This window comes from Mugil cephalus, chromosome 23 (assembly GCF_022458985.1).
Source record: "Mugil cephalus isolate CIBA_MC_2020 chromosome 23, CIBA_Mcephalus_1.1, whole genome shotgun sequence".
Classification (NCBI taxonomy): domain Eukaryota; kingdom Metazoa; phylum Chordata; class Actinopteri; order Mugiliformes; family Mugilidae; genus Mugil; species Mugil cephalus.
The window spans coordinates 1,158,166-1,178,380 of NC_061792.1; the positions used below are offsets into that span (position 1 = coordinate 1,158,166).

The window sequence follows — 20,215 nt, forward strand, 5'->3', positions numbered from 1 at the left end:
GAAATTAATAGATACATAAACACTCAGAGTAAATATGGGATAACTTATGTATAATAATTCCAACATAGATGTAATTATTTTTGTACCTTTAACATATTTACTTTTATATGGTTTCTCTCGTTTGGTTTTGGTTTGTTTTATCATTTTGCATTGTCTGTAACACCTGCATTTCTCCACGGGGAATAACGTAAAATAGTCCTGCCTTAATCACTTATTCAAAGATTCAAGTGATTCAGTACATCTTTTGACAACTAACTGGGGTCTTTTGATTTTCATGATCCTCTTTTATTCATGTCTCCATAAAAGTTCCAGCATTAGAGCATTAACAATAAATAAGAAAGGGTGCTTTCGACTATAGTTGTGTGTACACAACTATTTTAACGCTGTACCAGTTCAGCAACATAACAACGGGTACCAACTCAGACGTTGGGGTTTGCTTGTATTGACGAAAGACAAGGCAAAAACAGAACAAAATTTACATAATAACTTAACATCATTGTGTAGTAATTCAACAAGTAGCGCTGTTATATTGGTTCCAGCTAGACCATTATGTACCTCAGAGGGAAATACGATAAAGAATCAGCCGCACTTGATTAAACTAACCGTGACACAAACATATTGATTATACAATGTGGATGAGGCTTAAACAAACCTTTACACACAGTTATGGAGTCATGTTGGTTCTAATTTTTGTGTATTGTTTGCGCGCAGTACAGACGCACGTGCGACTACACTGCGCGCTGATGGAGTACGTTACATCCTTACGTTAGTTACGTGCATGCTCACGCACTCAATCAAAAAAAAAAAGAAACGATGGATGAAATCAGGGCGATGTTGTCATGGGTTGTCTTCTTTGATGACATCCTCAATTGTTTTCCTTTGATGATGATGTCATGGTATTGTCTCCTTTGTTCATGATGGCATAGAATCTTTGCCTTGATCTTATTGAAAGTTTGTTTTATACTAAACCTAGGTGGGTCGTAGATTCTGTTTGACTTTCAAACTGAAAGCATGCGAGTAAGCAAAACCCGGGAGTCTGACGAGGATGGTATGGTGTCAGTCACAATAGCGGACATATAGTGGTCAAAATTAATATATGCATGTATTATGATGATGGAAATGTTCATGTGTCCCTGATGAAAATGGAAGGCTTACAGGACATGGGCGTGGTCAGGTTTGGTATGGCCGGTATGCAATGTCAATAACATCACTAATGCAGTATATTTATGTGGTCAAATGATCAAAGCATGTATTTTGATGATGTAAATGTTACATTGTCTCTGATGGAAAATGGTAACAAATTCAAAGCCGCCCTCTCCTGGGAAGTTTGCACTTTACAGGCAATTTCCAGGTGATCCACTTCTGAGATTTTCAGCTCTTTTGCTGTTTTGTTGTTGCCATTGATTGCTTGTTATTCGGAAATGTTTTGTTAAAACTTCTGGACGAAAATCAATGAACCAGCTCTATTCAAGTGTGTTCCTTGTCTTGCTTGCAGTCAATTTGTAACTCTGACAAGCACTAAAGAATGTACTGAATCACAGACGGCTTGTATAAAACTAACTTTCAGTATGATCAAAAGGCAAAAGATTCTATGCCATCATGGCCAATTGGAAAAGATTTGATGAACGGTCAGAAATTCTTATGACATCATGAAGGGAAAAACATGCTATGGCACATTCTTTATGGTATAATTTTGTGAGGGTAGTGCGGCTATGAGGAGAGAGTGTGGCGAAAGATTTTCCAATTTTCTTACTGTTTTCTGTGATCTTTTTACTTTTCTATCCATCTGGTTGTGTTTTCTTGAGTTCCAGCGATCAAAGTTTTCATACTAACACCTTTCAAATTCTTGAGTGGTCACATAGTGAGATCTATAACACTGCCGTCCGATGGTACTATTGATATTGATATATTTGTAGTCAGATTTTGCAGAGCTACCAAAATCACCACTACCAATCTTCTACCAACTGTATCCAGTATTAGTAATAAATAGTAGTAGATGTAATTAGTTTTGTACCTATAACAATATTTACTTTTATATAGTTTCTCTCTTTGGTTTTGGTTTGTTTTTTCATTTTGCATGGTCTGTAAAACCTTCATTTCTACAAGGGGATAAATAAAATAAGGTCCTGCCTTATCTCTAATTCATAGTTTCAAGTGATTCAGCTACATCTAATGTACAACTAATTGGGCGTCTTTTTTATTGTCATACAATCACTCTTTAATACTGTCTCATTTAATGTCCTGCATTAGAGACATAAACACTCAAATATGTTAAGGTTGACTCTTCGGCTATAGTTGTAGTTGTACAAACTATTTTACGGCTGTATCAGTTGGCTGCATGACAAAAGTGCTAAAAACGGTTAAGGGCCTGTTCCAAGGACAAACAGAATACTTACAGCTATAAAAATGGACAAACACAATACAGCCGGTAAAACTGTTCTAATTGGTGCCTAGGGTATACAATGGTTAAATAAAATAAAATACTATACATACTTACAGGTCACATTCTGAAACATTGAAATTGGCCGGTAGACACGTTATTCTTAGCCCGTAGTTAGCTCCCCACTCCACCGTATGCCTAACGACCACGTTATCTCCTCTGGCTCTGTTTTATTTCGGGTCAGTTTCAAATTGTGGACCAACAGCAAATTGATGCCAAATTACATAGCAATGTTTGGAACATTGTACTATATTTTAATGACAAATCACGACAGCACACGTCGGCTACCACCTCTGACGTTGGGGTTTGCTGTATTGCCGAATGAAACGCAAAAAACTGAAACTAATTTTCATTATACTTACATCATTGTGTAGTAAAGCCACACAGTAGCGCTGTTAATAGGTTCCAGCTAGACCATTAGTACTCTAGAGGGAAATACGATAAAGAATCAGCCGCTACATGATTAAAACTACACGTGGACACAAACTTATTGTTTTTTTACAATGTGGAGGAGGCTTAAACAAACCTTTACACTACAGTTATGGGAGCATGTTGGTTCTTAATTTTTGTGTATTGTTTTCGCGCTCGTTTCAGACACGGCTCATGGAGTAAAGTTAATTCTCATACGTTAGTTCCGTGCATGCTAACGCACATACAAAAGAAAACGTTGGATGTAAAAGGGCGATGACGTCATGGATGTCTCCCTTTGATGATGTCCTCAATTGTTTTTCCTTTGATGATGATGTGCATGAAATGTTTCCTTTGATAATGATGGCATAGAATCTTTGCTTGATCTTATTGAACGTTTGTTTTATACAAACCTAGGTGGGTCCGTAGATTCTGTTAGACTTTCAAACTTGAAAGCAAGCGTGACAAGCAAAAAACACGGGCGTCTTACGAGGTGGTATATGGTTGTCAGTCACAATAAGCAGGTACTTTTAAGTGGTCAAAATCAATATTGCATGTATTTATGTTGATGGAAATGTTCTGTGTCCCCTGTTGAAATGAAAGGCTTCTGGACCTGGGCGAATGTTCAGGTTGGTATGGCCGTAATCATGGTCATACTTTCACTAATGCTGTTTTTTATAAGTGGTCAAATATGATCTTGATATGTATTTTGATGATGTAATGTTACCATGTCTCCTGATGAAAATGAATAGAGCTTAATGCATCTAGTATTTACAGGCGGTCTCCCATCAAGTTACTAACCAGCCCCGACTCGGCTTAATTTCGGAGATCAAATGAGATCAGGCGTTTTCAGGGGGGTATGTCCTGTAAGTATCGTTTAACTGTCAACAATCGCAGTATTATATAAGTGGTCAAAAATCATAATTGCATGTATTTTGATGATGTAAAATGTTACTTGTCTCCGAGAGAATGGTTAAAGCTTAGAGCACATGGTATTCCGAGGTGGTTCTCCCTTCCAAGTATAACCAGGCGCCCGACCGCGCTTAGCTTCCGTGAACAGACGTGAATCAGCCTGTTCAGGGTTGGTATGGCGTAAGCAATGTCAAATGGTCATAAAGCAGTATTATAAGGCAACTCAAAATGATCATTGCATGTATTTGATGTTGTTTATTGTTACATTGTATCACTGATGGAATATGAAAAGCTAACAGCACCTGATTTTCCCAGGTGGTTTTCCATCCAAGTAATTACCTGGCCCTAGCTTCCGAGAGCAGATGTGATCACGCGTGTTCAGGGTGGTATGACGTAATGCTAATGGTAACTGTACTAAAAACGCAGTTTAATAAGTGATCAATAAATGATCATTGCATGTATTTTTGATGATGTAAATGTTACCATGTCTCCTGAGGAGGAATGTAAAAGACTTACTGCCACCTGGTATGACGGTCTCCCATCCAGGTACTTACCAGGCCGGACCGTGCTTAGCTTCCGAGTTCATGGCGTGTTCAGGTCTGGTATGGCCGTAAGCAATGTCAAATGTCACTTATAGCAGTATATATAAGTGGTCAAATGATCATTGCATGTATTTTGTGATGTAAATGTTTACCATGTCTACTGTTGAGAATGAATAAGCTTACAGACACCTGGTATCCCGGGCAGCCTCCCATTCAAGTACTAAACCTCCGCCCGACCCTGCTAAACTTCCGAGATAGTTGGGACACTGGGTGTGTTCAGTGTGGTATGCCTTAAGCCATTTTTGTCAGTCACATATGCAGTATATATAAGTGGTCAAATTGATCATTGCATTGTATATTGTGATGTAAATGTTACCAGTCGCTGATGAAAATGAAAGCTTACAGCTCCTAGTATGCCCAGGCGGGTCTCCATCGACAGTACTAACCTAGGCCCGACCGTGCTTAGCTTCGAGATTCAGATGAGATCGGGCTGTGTTCTGATTGGGTATGGCCGTAGGCAATGGTCAATATGTCACTAAAGCCAATATTTATATTAGTGGGTACAAAATGGATCATTGCTTGTATTTGTTGATGTAAATTTTACCATGTCTCCCTGATGAGAATGAAAAGCTTACTGCACTTGGTATTACCTGGCGGTCTCCATCCAGTTCTAACCAGGCCCTACACTGCTTGCTTCCGTGATCAGACGAGATCAGGGTGTTCTGGGTGGTTATGGCCATAAGCAATGGTGACTGTCTCAAATCGCAGTAGTGATAAGTGGTCAAAATCTTATTTGCATCCGTGTATTTTGTTGATGTAAATGTTACCATGGTTCTCTGATTGAAAATGAAAAGCTTACAGCACCTGGTATTCCCAGGCGGTATCCCATCCAAGTATAACACAGGGCCCGACGATGCATTAGCTTCCGAGATCAGACGGTGATCAAGGCGTGTTCCGGGTGGTTTGGCCGTATGCATTGGTAACTGTCACCAAACGCATATATATAAGAGTGGTAAAAATGATCTTTGCATGTTTATTGTGATGTAATGTTACCATGTTCTCCTGATGAATATGAAAGGCTTACTGCACCTAGTATTCCCAGGCCCGTCTCCCATCCAAGTATAAAACAGGCCCGACCGTGATTAGCTTCCGAGATCAGACGATATGCTGTTCAGGTTGGTTGGCCGTATGCAACGGTTTCTTTCACACAACGCAGTATATTTTTTTAATGTGGTCAAATGTTCATTGCATGTATTTTGATGATGTAAATGTTACCATGTCTCCTGATGAAAATTGAAAGGGCTTTCAGCTTCACTAGTATTACATGGCGGTCTCCCATCCAAGTACTTAAAAGGCCCGACCGTGCTTGCTTCGAGTTCAGACGAAATCTGGCCTGTTCATGGTTAGTATGGCGGTATAGCAACGTCAAAAGTCACTTATGCAGTATATATAAGTGATCTAAATCATCCTTGCATGTACTTTGTTGATGTTAATGTTACCATGTCTCCTGGATGAGAATGAAATGCTTACAGCTCAGGGTATTACCAGGCGGGCTCCCATCCAAGTATTAACAAGGCCTCGACCGTGCTTAGCTTCCGAGATTCAGTACGAGTTAAGGCGTGTTGCAGGTAGGTATGGCCGTAAGCAATGTAATGGTCACTATAAAGCAGTTATATAGTGGTCAAAATGATCATTGCTGTATTTTGATGATGTATATGTTACACATGTATTCCTGATGAGAATGAAAAGCTTACAGCACTGGTATTCCCAGGCGGTTCTCCCATCCAAGTACTATACCAGGCCCTACACTGCTTAGACTTCCGTGATCTGACGTGATCAGGCCGTGTCAGGGTGGTATGGCCGTATGCATGGTAACTGTCACAACGCGTATATATAAGTGGTCTATATGTTCATTGCAATGTATAGTGATTGATGTAAACTGTGACCATCGTCTCCTGATGAAAATGGGAAGGCTTACAGCATCTAGTTTTACAGGCGGTCTAACATCCAAGTACTAAACCAGGCCACGTCCGGCTAGCTTCCGAGACAGGACGAGAATCTGGCCTGTTCTGGTTGTAGGCCGTAAGCCACGTCAAATGTCACTAAAAGCGCGTATATTTAAGTGATCAAATTCATCCGTGCATGTATTTGATGATGTAAATGTTTCCATGTCTCCTGATGTGATTGAAATGCTTTCAGCACCTGTATCCCAGGGGTCTCCATCAAGTACCAACCATGCCTACACTGCTTAGTTACGAGATCTGGCGTGTTCAGGGTGGTATTGGCCAGTAAGCAATGGTAACTGTCACAACGCAGATATATATAAGTGGTTCAATCATCAGGAATGTGCATGTTTTTGATGATGTAATGTTACCATGTCTCTGATGAAATATGAAAGCGTCAGCACTGGTTTCCAGGCGGTCTCCCATCCATGTACTAACCAGGCCCGACCGCGCTTAGCTTCCAGTGATCAACAAGATCGGGTGTGTTCAGGTTGTATGGCCGTAAGCAATGTTCAAATGTCACTAATAGCAGTCATATAGTAAGGAAATCAAAAGATCATTGCATGTATTTTGATGATGTAAATGTGACATTGTCTCCTGTGATGAGATGATAAGCTAACAGCACTGATATTCCCGGTGGTTTTCACATCCAAAAGTACTTACCAGGGCCCTTAGCTTCGAGAGCAGATGAGATCACGCGTGTTCAGGGTGGTAAGACCGTAAGCAATGGTAACTGATCTCAATCGCAGTATATATAAGTGACAAAATGATCATTTGCATGTATTTGTTGATGTAAAATGTTACCATTGTCTCATGATGAGAATGAAAAGCTTACAGCACTTGGTATTCCCAGGCTGTTTCTACCATCCAAGTACTATTACAGGCCCGACCGTTGGGCTTAGCTTCCGAGATCAGGCGTGTTCAGGTTGGTATGGCCGTAAGCATATGTCAAATGTCACTAATGCTGTAGTTATATATAAGTGGGTTCAAATGATCATTGCTTGTATTTTGTTGATGTAATGTTACCATGTCTCTGATGGTTTGAAAAGCTTACAGTCTGGTCTTTCACGGGCTGCCTCCACCATTCATGTACTTTCCACGCCCGACCCTGCCTAAACTTCCCGTGGATCAGTTGTCTACTGGGTGTGTTCAGTGTGGTATGCCATTAAGCCATTTTGTCAGTCACAAAAAAAGCAGTATATATATGTGGTCAATATGATCATGTCCTTGTTTATTGATGATGTAAATGTTACCATGTCTCCTGATGAAAATGAAAGGCTTAAGCTCCTAGTATGCCCTGTCGGTTCTCACCATCGAAGTTCTTTCCTGGCAGACAGTGCTTAGGCTTCCGAGATCAGATGAGTTCGGGCGTGTTCAGATTGGTTTGGCCGTATGCTATGTCAAAATGTCACTATATTGCAATATTTATAGATAAGTGGTCAAATTGTCAATTGCATGTATTTTGATGATTGTTTATTTACCATGTCTCCTGGATGAGAATGGAAAAAGCTTACTGCCACTTGGTATTCCAGGCGGTCTCCACTTCACAAGTTCTTACCAGGCCTACACTGCTTAGCTTCGAGAGCAGACGTGTTAAGGAGTGTCTGGGTGGTTTGCATATGCAATGGTGACTGTCCAAACGCAGTATATATTAAGTGGTTCATAAATCATCATTTGCATTTTATTTTGATGATTGTAATTGTTTCCTTGTCTCCTGTTTAAAATGAAAAGCTTACTGCACCTGGTATTCCCAGGAGGTCTACCATCCAAGTACTAACCAGGCACCGTCGCTGCATTGCGTCCGAGATCAGACGAGATCTAGGCGTGTTCAGGGTGGTATGGCCGTAAAGCAATGGTAACTATCTACAAACGCAGTATTTATAAATGTGGGTCAAATATGATCATTGTTGTATATGATGATGTAAATGTGTACCATGTCTCCTGTATGAAATGAATAGGCTTACAGCACCTAGTATTCCAGGCGTCTCCCATTCCATAGTACTAACCAGTGCCCGACCGTGCATTGCTTCCAGTGTAATCAGACGTTATGGTGTTCAGGTGTGGTATGGCCGTATGCAACGTTAAACTTTCACAAACGCAGTTATTATTTAAGTGGTCAAATATGATCTTTCATGTATTTTGATGATGTAAATGTTACCTTGTCTCTGATGAAATGAAAGCTTTACAGCACCTTGTATTCCCTGGCGGTCTCCCACATACAAGTACTTACCAGGCACCGAACGTGCTTTGCTCCGAGATCAGTCGTGATTGGATGTTCAGGTTAGTATGGACCGTAAGCATCTGTCAAATGTCCATAAAGCTGTATATTATAAGTGATCAAATTCATCACTTGCATGTATTTTGATTGTTGTAATTGTTACCATGTCTCCTGTTGAGATGAAAGACTTTACGCACACTGGTATTCCAGGCGGTCTCCCAATCCAAGTACTATCTGGCCCGACCGTGCTTAGCTTCCGTGATCAGACGAGATCAGGCTGTGTTCAGGTTGGTATGGGCAGTAAGCAATGGTCAAATGTCACTAAAGCTGTATAAATAAGTTGGTCAAAATGATTCATTGCATGTATTTTGATGATGTAAATGTTACCATGATCTCCCTGATGAGAATGAAAAGCTTACAGCACACTGGTATTCCCAGGCGGTCTCCCATCCAAGTACTAAACCAGCCCGAAGCTGCTTTATCTTCGGAGATCAGATGACCAATGGGTCGTGTGTTCCAGTGTGGTATGCCCTTAGCCCATTTTGTCAGTCACAAAAGCAGTATATTTAGTGGTCAAAAATGATATTGCATGTATTTTGAATGTTGTAAGTGTTACCATGTTCCTGATGAATATTGAAAGGTTAACTGCACCTGGTATTCCCTGGCAGTCTACCATCCAAGTACCTAACCAGGCATACACTGCTTAGCTTTCCGAGATCAGGCGTGTTCAGGTGGTATGGCCGTAAGCAATTGGTTACTGTCACTTAAGCTATATTTATAATTGGTCATAATTAAATCAGCATTGCATGTATTTTGATTGATGTAAATGTTACCATGTCTCCTGTTGAAATGTAAGGTACAGCACCTGGTAGTCCAGGCGGGATCTCCCATCCAAAGATTACTAACCAAGGCCCGACATCTGCTTTACTTCGGAGATCTAATGAGTTTCAAGGCGTGTTCAGTGTGGTTGGCACGTAAGCAAGGTTAAATCATCATACAACGCAGGTATATTATATAGTGGTCTAAAAATTTTCATTGATGTATTTTGATGTTGTAAATGTTACCATGTTCTCCTGATGAGAATGAAAAGCTTACTGCACATGGTTTCCCATTCGGTTCCCATCCATGTACTAATCTAGACCCGACAATGCTTCGCTTCCGAGAATCAGGACGAGATCGGGCCGTGTTCGGTTGGTTTGGCCGTAGCACATATCAAAATGTTATTTCACTAAAGCACTATATTTTAGTGGTCAAAATTTTCATTGAATGTATTTGATGATCGTTAATGTACCATGTCTCCTGATGAAAATGAATGCTTACAGCACACTGGTATTCCCAGCGGTCTACATCACAAGTATAACCAGGACCGACCATTGCTGAGCTTCCGAGATCAGACGAGATCGGGCTTGGTAAGGTTGGTTTGGCCGTAAGGAAACGTCCAATGTCACTTAAAGCAGTATATATAAGTGATCAAAATGATCATTGCATGTATTCTGTGATGTAAATGTTACCATGTCTCCTGATGAAAATGTATAAGCTTACAGCACCTGGTATTTCCCAGGCGGTATCCCAATCCAAGTACTAACCAGGCCCTACCACTGCTTAGCTTCGGAGATTGTCGAGATAAGGCGTGTTCATGGGTGGTATATGGCCGTATGCAACGTTTTACTGTCACACAAACGCAGTATATATAAGTGGTCAAATTCATCATTGCATGTATTTTTGATATGATGTAAATGTTCCATGTCTCCTGATGAGAATTGAATAAGCTTACAGCATCCCGGTATTCTCAGGCGTCTCATCCAAGTACTATCCTGTCCCTACATGTTTTGTTCCGTGGATAGGCGTGTTCAGGATGTTATGGCGTAAGCAATGGTGACTGTCACAAACGCAGTATATATAAATGGTCAAAATCATCATTGCCATGTCTTTTGAGGATGGTCATGTTACCATGTCTTCCTGATGAAAAATGCAAGGACTTCAGCTTCTAGTTTTTACAGGCGGTCTCCCATCAAGTTACTAACCAGGCCCGACACTGTTTAACTTCCGAGATCAAATGAGTTCAGGCGTTTTCAGGGTGGTATGGCCGTAAGAAACGTTAACTGTCACAAACGCAGTATATTTAAGTGGTCAAACTTCATCATTGCATGTATTTTGATGATGTAAATGTTACCATGTCTCCGATGAGAATGATAAAGGCTTACAGCATCCTGGTATTCCCAGGCGGTCTCCCATCAAAGTACTAACCATGGCCCTACATGCTTAACTTCCGAGATCAGACGAGTTCAGGCGTGTTCAGGGTGGTATGGCCGTAAGCAATTGTAAACGTCACAAAACGCAGTTTTTTATAAGTGGTCAAAATCATCAGTGCATTGTATTTTGATGATGTATATGTTATCATGTTCCTGATTTAAATTGAATAGCTTACCAGCCACTGGTTTTCCCAGGCGGTCTCCATTCCAAGTACTTAACCAGGCCCGGACCGCGCTTAGCTTCCGAGATACTGACGAGATCGGGCTGTGTGTTCAGGTGGTATGGCCGTAAGCAATGTCAAAATGTCACTAATGCAGTATATTTAAGTGATCAAAATGTTCATTGCATGTATTTGATGAGGTAATTGTTACCCATGTCTCCTGATGAGAATGAAAAGCTTACAGCACCTGGGTATTCCAGGCTGTCTCCATCCAAGAAAAAAAAAAATGTACTAACCAGGGCCCTACACTGGCTTAGCTTCGGAGATCAGACGAGATCAGGAGGTGTTCAGGGGTGGTATGGCCGTAAGGCAATGGGAACTGTCACAAATGCAGTATATATAAGTGGACATCAAAATCATTCCATTGCATGTTTTTGATGATGGTAAATGTTACCATTTATCTCTGATGAAAAATGAAAGGCTGACAGCACCTAGTATTCCCTGGCGGTCTCCCATCCAAGTACTTACCAGGCCCGACGCGCTTAGCTTCCGAGATCAGTCGAGATCGGGCTTGTTAGGTTGGCGTATGGCCGTAAGCCCATGTCTATTGTCACGAAAGACTTTATATAAGTGGTCAAAATGAATCATTCGCATGTATTTTGATGATGAAATGTTACATGTCTCCTCTATGAGAATGAAAAGCTTTACTGCACCTTGTATTCTCCCAGGCGGTCTCCCTTCCAAGTATAACCAGGCCCTAAAACTGCCTGTAGCTTCCGAGATCAGGAACGAGTTCAGGGTGTTTCAGGATCTTTGGCCGTAAGCAATGGTGACTGTCACAACGCAGTATATATAAAGTGGTTCAAAATGATCTTGCATGTATTTTGATGATGTATTTGTTTACCACATGTCCCTGATGAAAATGAAAGGCTTACAGCAGTCTAGTATTATCCCAGGCGGTCTGCCATCCAAGTACTAACCTGGACCGTCCGTGCTTAGCTTCCGAGAGCAGGACGTGTTCGGGCGTGTTCAAGTTTGTATGTTTCGAAGCAAATGTCACATGTCACTATAAGCAGTATATATAAGGTGCTCAAAAATCGTCATTTGCAATGTATTTTGAATGATGTAATATGTTACCATGTCTCCTGATGTAATGAAAAAGCTTACTGCACTGGTATTCCCAGGCGGCCTCCCATCCAAGTAATAAACCAGGAACGACCATTCTTAGCTCACAAAGAATCAGACCGAGATCGGCTTGTTCAGGTTGGATATGGCCGTAAGCAATGTATAATGTCACTAAAGCAGTATATATAAGTGGTCAAAAATGATCATTGAATGTATTTTGATACTGTTAATGTTACCGTGTCTCCTGATGAATATGAAATGTTACAGCTCTGGTATTACCAGGCCGGTCTCCAATCCAAGTACTAACCAGGCCGACCAGTGCTTAGCTTCCAAGATCAAGACAAGATCGGGCCGGTGTTCAGGTTAGTATGCCGTATGCAATGTCAAAATGTCACTAAAGCAGTTATTTTTAATGGCTCAAAAACATGAATCATTGCATGTATTTTATGATGTAGATGTTTCCATGTCTCCTGATGAAAATGAAAGGCTTACAACACCTGTTTTTCCCAGGCGGTCTCCAAATCCAAGTATTAACCAGGCCCGACGCTGCTATAGTTCGGTGAACAGGACGTGATCAGGGTGTTCTGGGGTGGTATGGCCGTATGCACGTTACTGTCACAAACGCAGTATTTATAAGTCGTCAAAATCATCTTTGCATGTATTTTGATGTTGTAATTGATAACCATGTCCTCCCGTGAAAATTGAAGGCTTACAAGCAACCGGTTTTCCCAGGCGGTTCTCAGATTCCAAGTATAAACAAGGCCCGTCAGTGCTTAGCTTCCGAGATCAGACGTGTTTGGGCGTGTTCCTGTTGGGTTGGCCGTATGCAATGTCATACTGTCACTTAATGCAGTATATTTAAGTGGTCAAAAAATGTTCATTGCATGTATTTTGATGATGTAATTGTTTCCATGTCTCCTGATGAGAATGTAAGCTTACATGCTACTTGGATTCCCAGGGCGGTCTCCCATCGAAGGTATATGCCTGGCCCTACACTGCTTAGCTTCCGAGATCAGACGATGAATCAGGCGTGTCTGGGTTGGTTGGCCTTATAGCAATGGGTAACTGTCACAAAACGCAGTATGATATAAGTGGTCAAAATCATCATTGCCTGTATTTTGTTGATGTATATGTTACCATGTCTCCTGTTGAAATGGAAAAGCTTACAGCACCTGGTATTCCAAGGCGGTCTCCCATCCAAGTACTATCCAGGCCCTTGGCTTCGTGATCAGTTGAGATCAGGCGTGTCAGGGTGGTTTGGCCGTAAGCGGTGGTGACTGTCATAAAGCAGTATATATAAAGTGGTCAAAATGATCATTGCATGTATTTTGATGATGTAAATGTTACCATGTCTCATGATGAAAATGATAGGTTTCTGCACCTAGTTATTCCAGGCGGTCTCCCATCCAAGTACTACCAGGCTCTTAGCTACCGAGATCAAAATGAGATCAGGCGTGTTCAGGGTGGTATGGCAGTAAGCAATGGTAACTCGTCACAAACGCAGTCATATATAAGTGGTCATATGGGATCATTGCATGTATTTTGATGATGTAAATGTTACCTTGTTCCTGATGAAAATGATATGGCTTACTGCCTCGTAGTATTCCCAGGCGGTCTCCCTATCCACTGTACGTAAACCAGGCCGACCTGCTAGCTTCCGACGATCAGACGTGATCGGGTCGTGTTCAGGTTAGTAAGGCCGTATAGCAATGTTAAATGTCACTAAAGCTGTATATATAAGTTGCTCAATAATGATCATTGCTGTATTTTTGTGCTTTAAATGTTTACCTTGTCTCCTGATGAGAATGAAAATCTCTACACCACCTGGTATTCCATGGCGGTCTCCTAGTCCAAGTAATAACCTGGTCCTAACTGCTTTGGATTCCCGAGACAAACGAGATCAGGCGTGTTCAGGGTGTATGGCAGTAAGCAATGGCAACGGTCACAATCGCAGTAATATTTAAGTGCTCATAATCATGATTGAATGTATTTTGATGAGTAAATGTTACCATGTCTCCTGATGAAAATTGAAAAGCTTACAGCACTGGTATTCCCAGGCTGTCTCCAATCAAGTACTAACCAGGCCCGACCGTGCTTAGCTCCGAAATAAGACAAGTCGGGCCGTGTTCAGGTTTAGTATGGCTGTAAGCAATGTCTAAAATGTAAACTAAAGCTGTATATAATAAGTGCTCAATAATGTTCATTTGCATGTATTTTGATGATGTAAATGTTACCATGTCTCCTGATGTAAAAGAAAGGCACTTACAGCACCTTGTATTCCCAGGCGGTCTCCAATCCAAGTACTAAACAGGCCCGACCGTGCTTACTCCTTCCGAGATCTGACGTGATCGGGATTGTTCAGGTTGGTTTGGCCGTAAGCAAAGTCAATTGTTAAAACGCAGTTATATTTAAGTGGTCAAAATGATCATTGTTGTATTTTGATGAAGTAAATGTTACCATGTCTCCTGATGAAATGAAAAGAGTACAGCACCTGGTATTCCCAGGCGGTCTCCCATCCATGTACTAACCAGGGCAGGACCATGCTTAGCTTCCGAGATCAGACGTGATCGGATTGTTTAGGTTGGTATGGCCTTAAGCACGGTAACTGGTCACAAACGGCAGTATATATATGTGGTCAAAATCCTCATTGCATGTATTTGTTGAGGTAAATGTTACCATGTCTCCTGATGATGATGATGGTTTACAGTACTAGTTTCCCAGGCGGTCTCACATCCAAGTACTAACCAGGCCCGACGTGCTTTGCTTCCGAGATTCAGTCGAGTTCGGGCAGTTGGGTTGGTATGGCCGTATATAGCAACGTCAAATGTCACTTAAAGCAGTTTATATAGTGATCAAAAATGATCATTGCATGTATTTTGATGATGTAAATGTTTCATTGTCTTCCTGAGGAGAATGAAAAGATTACTGCACATGGTATTCCCAGGCGGTCTCCAATCCAAAGTACTAACCAGGACCGACGTGCTTAGCTTCCGAGATCAGACAAGATCGGGCTTGTTCAGGTTGGTATGGCCGTAAGCAAAGTCTAAATGTTTACCTAAACGCAGTTATATATAAGTGGTCAAAATGATCTTGGCATGTATTTTGATGATGTAAATGTTACCATTTCTCCTGTGAAAATGAAAAGCTTATCAGTCCTGATTATTCCCCAGGCGGTCTTCCCATCCATGAACTAACCAGGCCCGACCATGATTGATTCCAAGATTCGTTGAGATCGTATTGTTCAGGTTGGTATGGCCGTCAAGCAACGTCAAATGGCAACTAAAGCAGTACTATATAATGGTCAAAATGTTCATTTCATGGTTTGTGATGATGTAAATGTTACCCATGTCTCCTCTGATGAATAATGAAAAGGCTTTACATTACCTGGTATCCCAGGCGGCACTTCCTGCCTATATACATAACCAGGCCCTACACTGCTTAGATTCCGAGATCAGACGAGATCAGGCGTGTTCAGGGTGGTTAATTGGCCGTAAGCATATGGTACTGTCACAAACGCAGTATTTTATAAGTGGTCAATATCATCATTGCATGCATTTTTGTTTTTGTGCTGAAGCTTCTACAATGATACAGTCTGCCAGGAAGTAGGAGTCAGAATGTAAACGGTTGATATGGAATTCAGAGAGAAAAAACAAGGCGACCCTCGGTAAACCAGTGTTTGGCGTGTGATTTGTGTTAAACTGAACCAACTGGCCTGAGATTGGCTTTATCGTGAAAGGCATACTGCATAACCTTAGCCAATCTTCTTCACTATTGCGGACGTCGCAGCTGTTTCAGCATGTCAATTTCAGCATATCAATTTCAACTTTTGCTGTCTGAAAAAATTGGGCGGACGGACTCTTGTTGACTTTGACGCCGACTTTCTCGTTGGGTTTTGCAGATTTGGTACACGTGTCAAAGCCGCCCTCTCTGTGGAAGATTGCCACTTTCTGGCATTCCCAGAGTGCTCCCTACTGAGATTTTTAGCTCTTTTGCTGTTTTGTTGGTTGCCAGTGATGCTTGTTATTCGGAAATGTTTTGTAAATCATTTGGACGAAAATCAATGAACCATGCTCTATTCTTGTGTGTTCGTTGTCTTGCTTGCAGTCAATTTGTTACTCTGAGAAGCCACTAAAGAATGTACAGATCCACAGAGGCTTGTATAAAACAAATTTCTGTAAGTTCATAGGCAAGGATTCTATGCCATCATGGCCAAAGGAAAAGATTGATGAAATCTATCAAAGGACTGAATTTATGACATCTGAGGAAAACATTCTATGGCACATTCTATGTAAATTTTGTGAGGAGGGCGATAGGATGAGAAAGTGTGGGAAAGTTTTTCATAAATTTCTGTCACTGTGAAATTGCCGTTAGCTCGGTTAACTTAGCACCGTAGTTTAGTCCCCACTCCCCCGTATGCTAAGACCACGTTATCTCCACTGGCCTCCGTTTTATTTTGGCCGTCAATTCATATTGGGGAATTCCAGCAAATTGAGCAAAATACAAGCAATGTTAGGAATCCTATTTGTCATTTTTCTAATGACAAATCTACGACTGCACACGTCGGCTACCACATCAGACGTTGGGGTTTGCTGTATTGCCGAAAGAAACGCAAAAAGAATACTAATTTCTTTTACTACTTACAATCATTGTGTAGTAAAGCCACAAGTAGCGCTGTTATTAGGTTCCTGCTTGACTATTATGTACCCTCAGAGGGAAATCGATAGAAGAATAAGACCGGCACATGATTAAAACTACTCAGTGACCACAAAAATATTGATTATACAACTGGGGATGAGGACTTAAAACAACCTTTACACACAGTTTTGGGGCATGTCGGTCTAATTCTTGTGTGTTGTTTTCGCGCAGCGTACTGACGACGTGCGACTACATGCGCGCTCCTGGAGTATCGTTTCATCCATACCGTAGGTCGTACATGCTTTTCCCACGGCACTTACAAAAGTAACGATGGATGAAACAGGGCGTTGACGTCTTGGGATGTCTTCCTTTGGATGATGTCCTCAATGTTTTTCCTTGTGATGTTGTCATGAAATGTTTTACTTTGATCATGGTTGGCATAGAATCTTTGACTTTGATCTTATTGAAAGTTTGTTTTTTATTTCCTAGGTGGGTCCGTAGATTCGGGTTAGGACTTTCAAACTGTAAACTCAGGCGTGTTCATGTTGGTTATGCGCCCCAATTAGCAATGTCACAATTGGCACTTAAGCAGTATGTTATAAGTGGTCAAAATGATCATTGCATGTATGGTGATTGATGTTAAATGTTACATGTCTCTTGTTGAGGGATTGAAAAGCTTTTCAGCACCTGGTATTCCCAGGCCGGTCTCCCATCCAAGTACTAACCAGGGCCCTTCACTGCTTAGCTTCTGAGATCAGACACGATCAGGGTGTTCAGGGTGGTATGACATAATGAATGGTAACTGTCTCCAACGCAGTATATATAAGTGGTCAAAATCATCAGTGCATGTATTTTGTTGATGTAAAATGTTCCATGGCTCCTGATGAGAACTGAACAAAAAAAAGCTTACAGCAACCTGGTATTCCCATTCGGTCTCCCATCCAAGTACTAACCAGGCCCTTAGCTCGAGATCAGAGGGTCAGTCGTGTTCAGGGTGGTATGGCCGTAAAGGATTGGTATCTGTAACATAACCCAGTATATATAAGTGGTCAAAAATGATCATTGCATGTTTTTTGTGATGTAACTGTTACCAGGTCTCCTGATGTATAATGAAAAGCTTACAGCACCTGGTATTCCCTTGACGGTCTCCCATCCAAGTACTATACGGCCCTACACTGCTTAGCTTCCGAGATCAGACGTGTTCAGCTGGGTATGGCCGTAACGCAATGGTGACTGTCACACGCCAGTATAGATAAGTGGTCAAAATCATCATTGCTTGTATTTTGATGATGTAAATGGTTACATGTCTCTGATGAAAATGAAAAGCTTACAGCACCTGTATTCCCAGGCCGGTCTCCACATCCATGTACTAACCCAGGCCCGACATGTTTAGAGCTTCCGGATCAGACAAGATCCGGGCTTATTCAGGTTGGTTATGCCGTAAGAAACGTCAAATGTCACTAAAGCTGTATATATAAGTGATCCAAAATGATCCCCCAATAATGCATGTATTTTTGATGATATAAATTTTTACCATGTCTCCTGATGGATTCGAAAAGCTTAGAGCACCTGGTATTCCCAGGCAGTCTCCAATGCACGTACTACCACGCCCGGGACCGTGCTTAGCTTGCCGAGATCAGACAAAATCAGGCGTGTTCAGGATGTTATGGCCGTAAGCAATGGTGTCTGTCACAAACGCAGTATATATAAATGGTCAAAATCATCATTGCATGTATTTTGATGATGTAAATGTTACCATGTCTCCTGATGATAATGAAAGGCTTACAGCATCTAGTATTTACAGGCGGTCTCCCATCCAAGTACTAACCAGGCCCGACCGTGCTTAGCTTCCGAGATCAGACGAGATCGGGCGTGTTCAGGGTGGTATGGCCGTATGCAACGTTAACTGTCACAAACGCAGTATATATATGTGGTCAAAATCATCATTGCATGTATTTTGATCATGTAAATGTTACCATGTCTCCTGATGAGAATGAAAAGCTTACAGCACCTGGTATTCCCAGGCGGTCTCCCATCCAAGTACTAACCAGGCCCTACACTGCTTAGCTTCCGAGATCAGACGAGATCAGGCGTGTTCAGGGTGGTATGGCCGTAAGCAATGGTAACTGTCACAAACGCAGTATATATAAGTGGTCAAAATCATCATTGCATGTATTTTGATGATGTAAATGTTACCATGTCTCCTGATGAAAAAGAAAAGCTTACAGCACCTGGTATTCCCAGGCGGTCTCCCATCCAAGTACTAACCAGGCCCGTCCGTGCTTAGCTTCCGAGATCAGACGAGATCGGGCGTGCTCAGGTTGGTATGGCCGTAAGCAATGTCAAATGTTACTAAAGCAGTATATATAAGTGGTCAAAATCATCATTGCATGTATTTTGATGATGTAAATGTTACCATGTCTCCTGATGAAAATGAAAGGCTTACAGCATCTAGTATTTACAGGCGGTCTCCCATCCAAGTACTAACCAGGCCCGACACTGCTTAACTTCGGAGATCAAATGAGATCAGGCGTTTTCTGGGTGGTATGGCCGTAAGCAACGTTAACTGTCACAAACGCAGTATATATAAGTGATCAAAATCATCATTGCATGTATTTTGATGATGTAAATGTTACCATGTCTCCTGATGAGAATGAAAAGCGTACAGCACCTGGTATTCCCAGGCGGTCTCCCATCCAAGTACTAACCAGGCCCTACACTGCTTAACTTCGGAGATCAAATGAGATCAGGCGTGATCAGTGTGGTATGGCCGTAAGCAACTTTAACTCTCACAAACGCAGTATATATAAGTGGTCAAAATCATCATTGCATGTATTTTGATGATGTAAATGTTACCATGTCTCCTGATGAAAAAGAAAAGCTTACAGCACCTGGTATTCCCATTCGGTCTCCCTTTCAAGTACTAACCAGGCCCGACCGTGCTTAGCTTCCGAGATCAGACGAGATCGGGCGTGCTCAGGTTGGTATGGCCGTAAGCAATGTCAAATGTTACTAAAGCATTATATTTAAGTGGTCAAAATGATCATTGCATGTATTTTGATGATGTAAATGTTACCATGTCTCCTGATGAGAATGAAAAGCTTACAGCACCTGGTATTCCCAGGCGGTCTCCCATCCAAGTACTAACCAGGCCCTACACTGTTTAGCTTCGGAGATCAGACAAGATCAGCCGTGTTCAGGATGTTATGGCCGTAAGCAATGGTGTCTGTCACAAACGCAGTATATATAAGTGGTCAAAATCATCATTGCATGTATTTTGATGATGTAAATGTTACCATGTCTCCTGATGAAAATGAAAGGCTTACAGCATCTAGTATTTACAGGCGGTCTCCATCCAAGTACTAACCAGGCCGACACTGCTTAACTTCGGAGATCAAATGAGATCGGGGCGTTTTCAGGGTGGTATGGCCGTAAGTAACGTGACTGTCACAAAGCAGTATTATAAGTGTCAAAATCATCATTGCATGTATTTTGTGATGTAAATGTTCCTGTCTCTGA

The 20,215-nt window shown here is 41.6% G+C and overlaps 4 non-coding genes and 8 pseudogenes across 4 annotated transcripts; all 12 read right to left on the minus strand.

Moving 5' to 3' along the window:
• Positions 1 to 10,498: 10,498 nt before the first annotated feature.
• On the minus strand, positions 10,499 to 10,617 carry LOC125002843 (annotated as a pseudogene).
• Positions 10,618 to 10,720: 103 nt separating this feature from the next.
• On the minus strand, positions 10,721 to 10,840 carry LOC125001950 (annotated as a pseudogene).
• Positions 10,841 to 11,415: 575 nt separating this feature from the next.
• LOC125002885 lies at positions 11,416 to 11,534 on the minus strand (annotated as a pseudogene).
• Positions 11,535 to 14,320: 2,786 nt separating this feature from the next.
• Positions 14,321 to 14,441, minus strand: LOC125002979 (annotated as a pseudogene).
• Positions 14,442 to 18,475: 4,034 nt separating this feature from the next.
• On the minus strand, positions 18,476 to 18,594 carry LOC125001514 (annotated as a pseudogene).
• Positions 18,595 to 18,695: 101 nt separating this feature from the next.
• LOC125001569 lies at positions 18,696 to 18,814 on the minus strand. The gene has a single exon (XR_007111701.1). It is a non-coding gene; the product is annotated as a 5S ribosomal RNA (ribosomal RNA).
• A 101-nt stretch (positions 18,815 to 18,915) lies between these two features.
• On the minus strand, positions 18,916 to 19,034 carry LOC125002674. Its single transcript, XR_007111808.1, has one exon. It is a non-coding gene; the product is annotated as a 5S ribosomal RNA (ribosomal RNA).
• Positions 19,035 to 19,135: 101 nt separating this feature from the next.
• Positions 19,136 to 19,254, minus strand: LOC125001755 (annotated as a pseudogene).
• Positions 19,255 to 19,355: 101 nt separating this feature from the next.
• On the minus strand, positions 19,356 to 19,474 carry LOC125003241. Its single transcript, XR_007112103.1, has one exon. It is a non-coding gene; the product is annotated as a 5S ribosomal RNA (ribosomal RNA).
• A 101-nt stretch (positions 19,475 to 19,575) lies between these two features.
• Positions 19,576 to 19,694, minus strand: LOC125001314. Its single transcript, XR_007111575.1, has one exon. It is a non-coding gene; the product is annotated as a 5S ribosomal RNA (ribosomal RNA).
• Positions 19,695 to 19,795: 101 nt separating this feature from the next.
• Positions 19,796 to 19,914, minus strand: LOC125001945 (annotated as a pseudogene).
• Positions 19,915 to 20,015: 101 nt separating this feature from the next.
• On the minus strand, positions 20,016 to 20,133 carry LOC125002913 (annotated as a pseudogene).
• Positions 20,134 to 20,215: the final 82 nt, after the last annotated feature.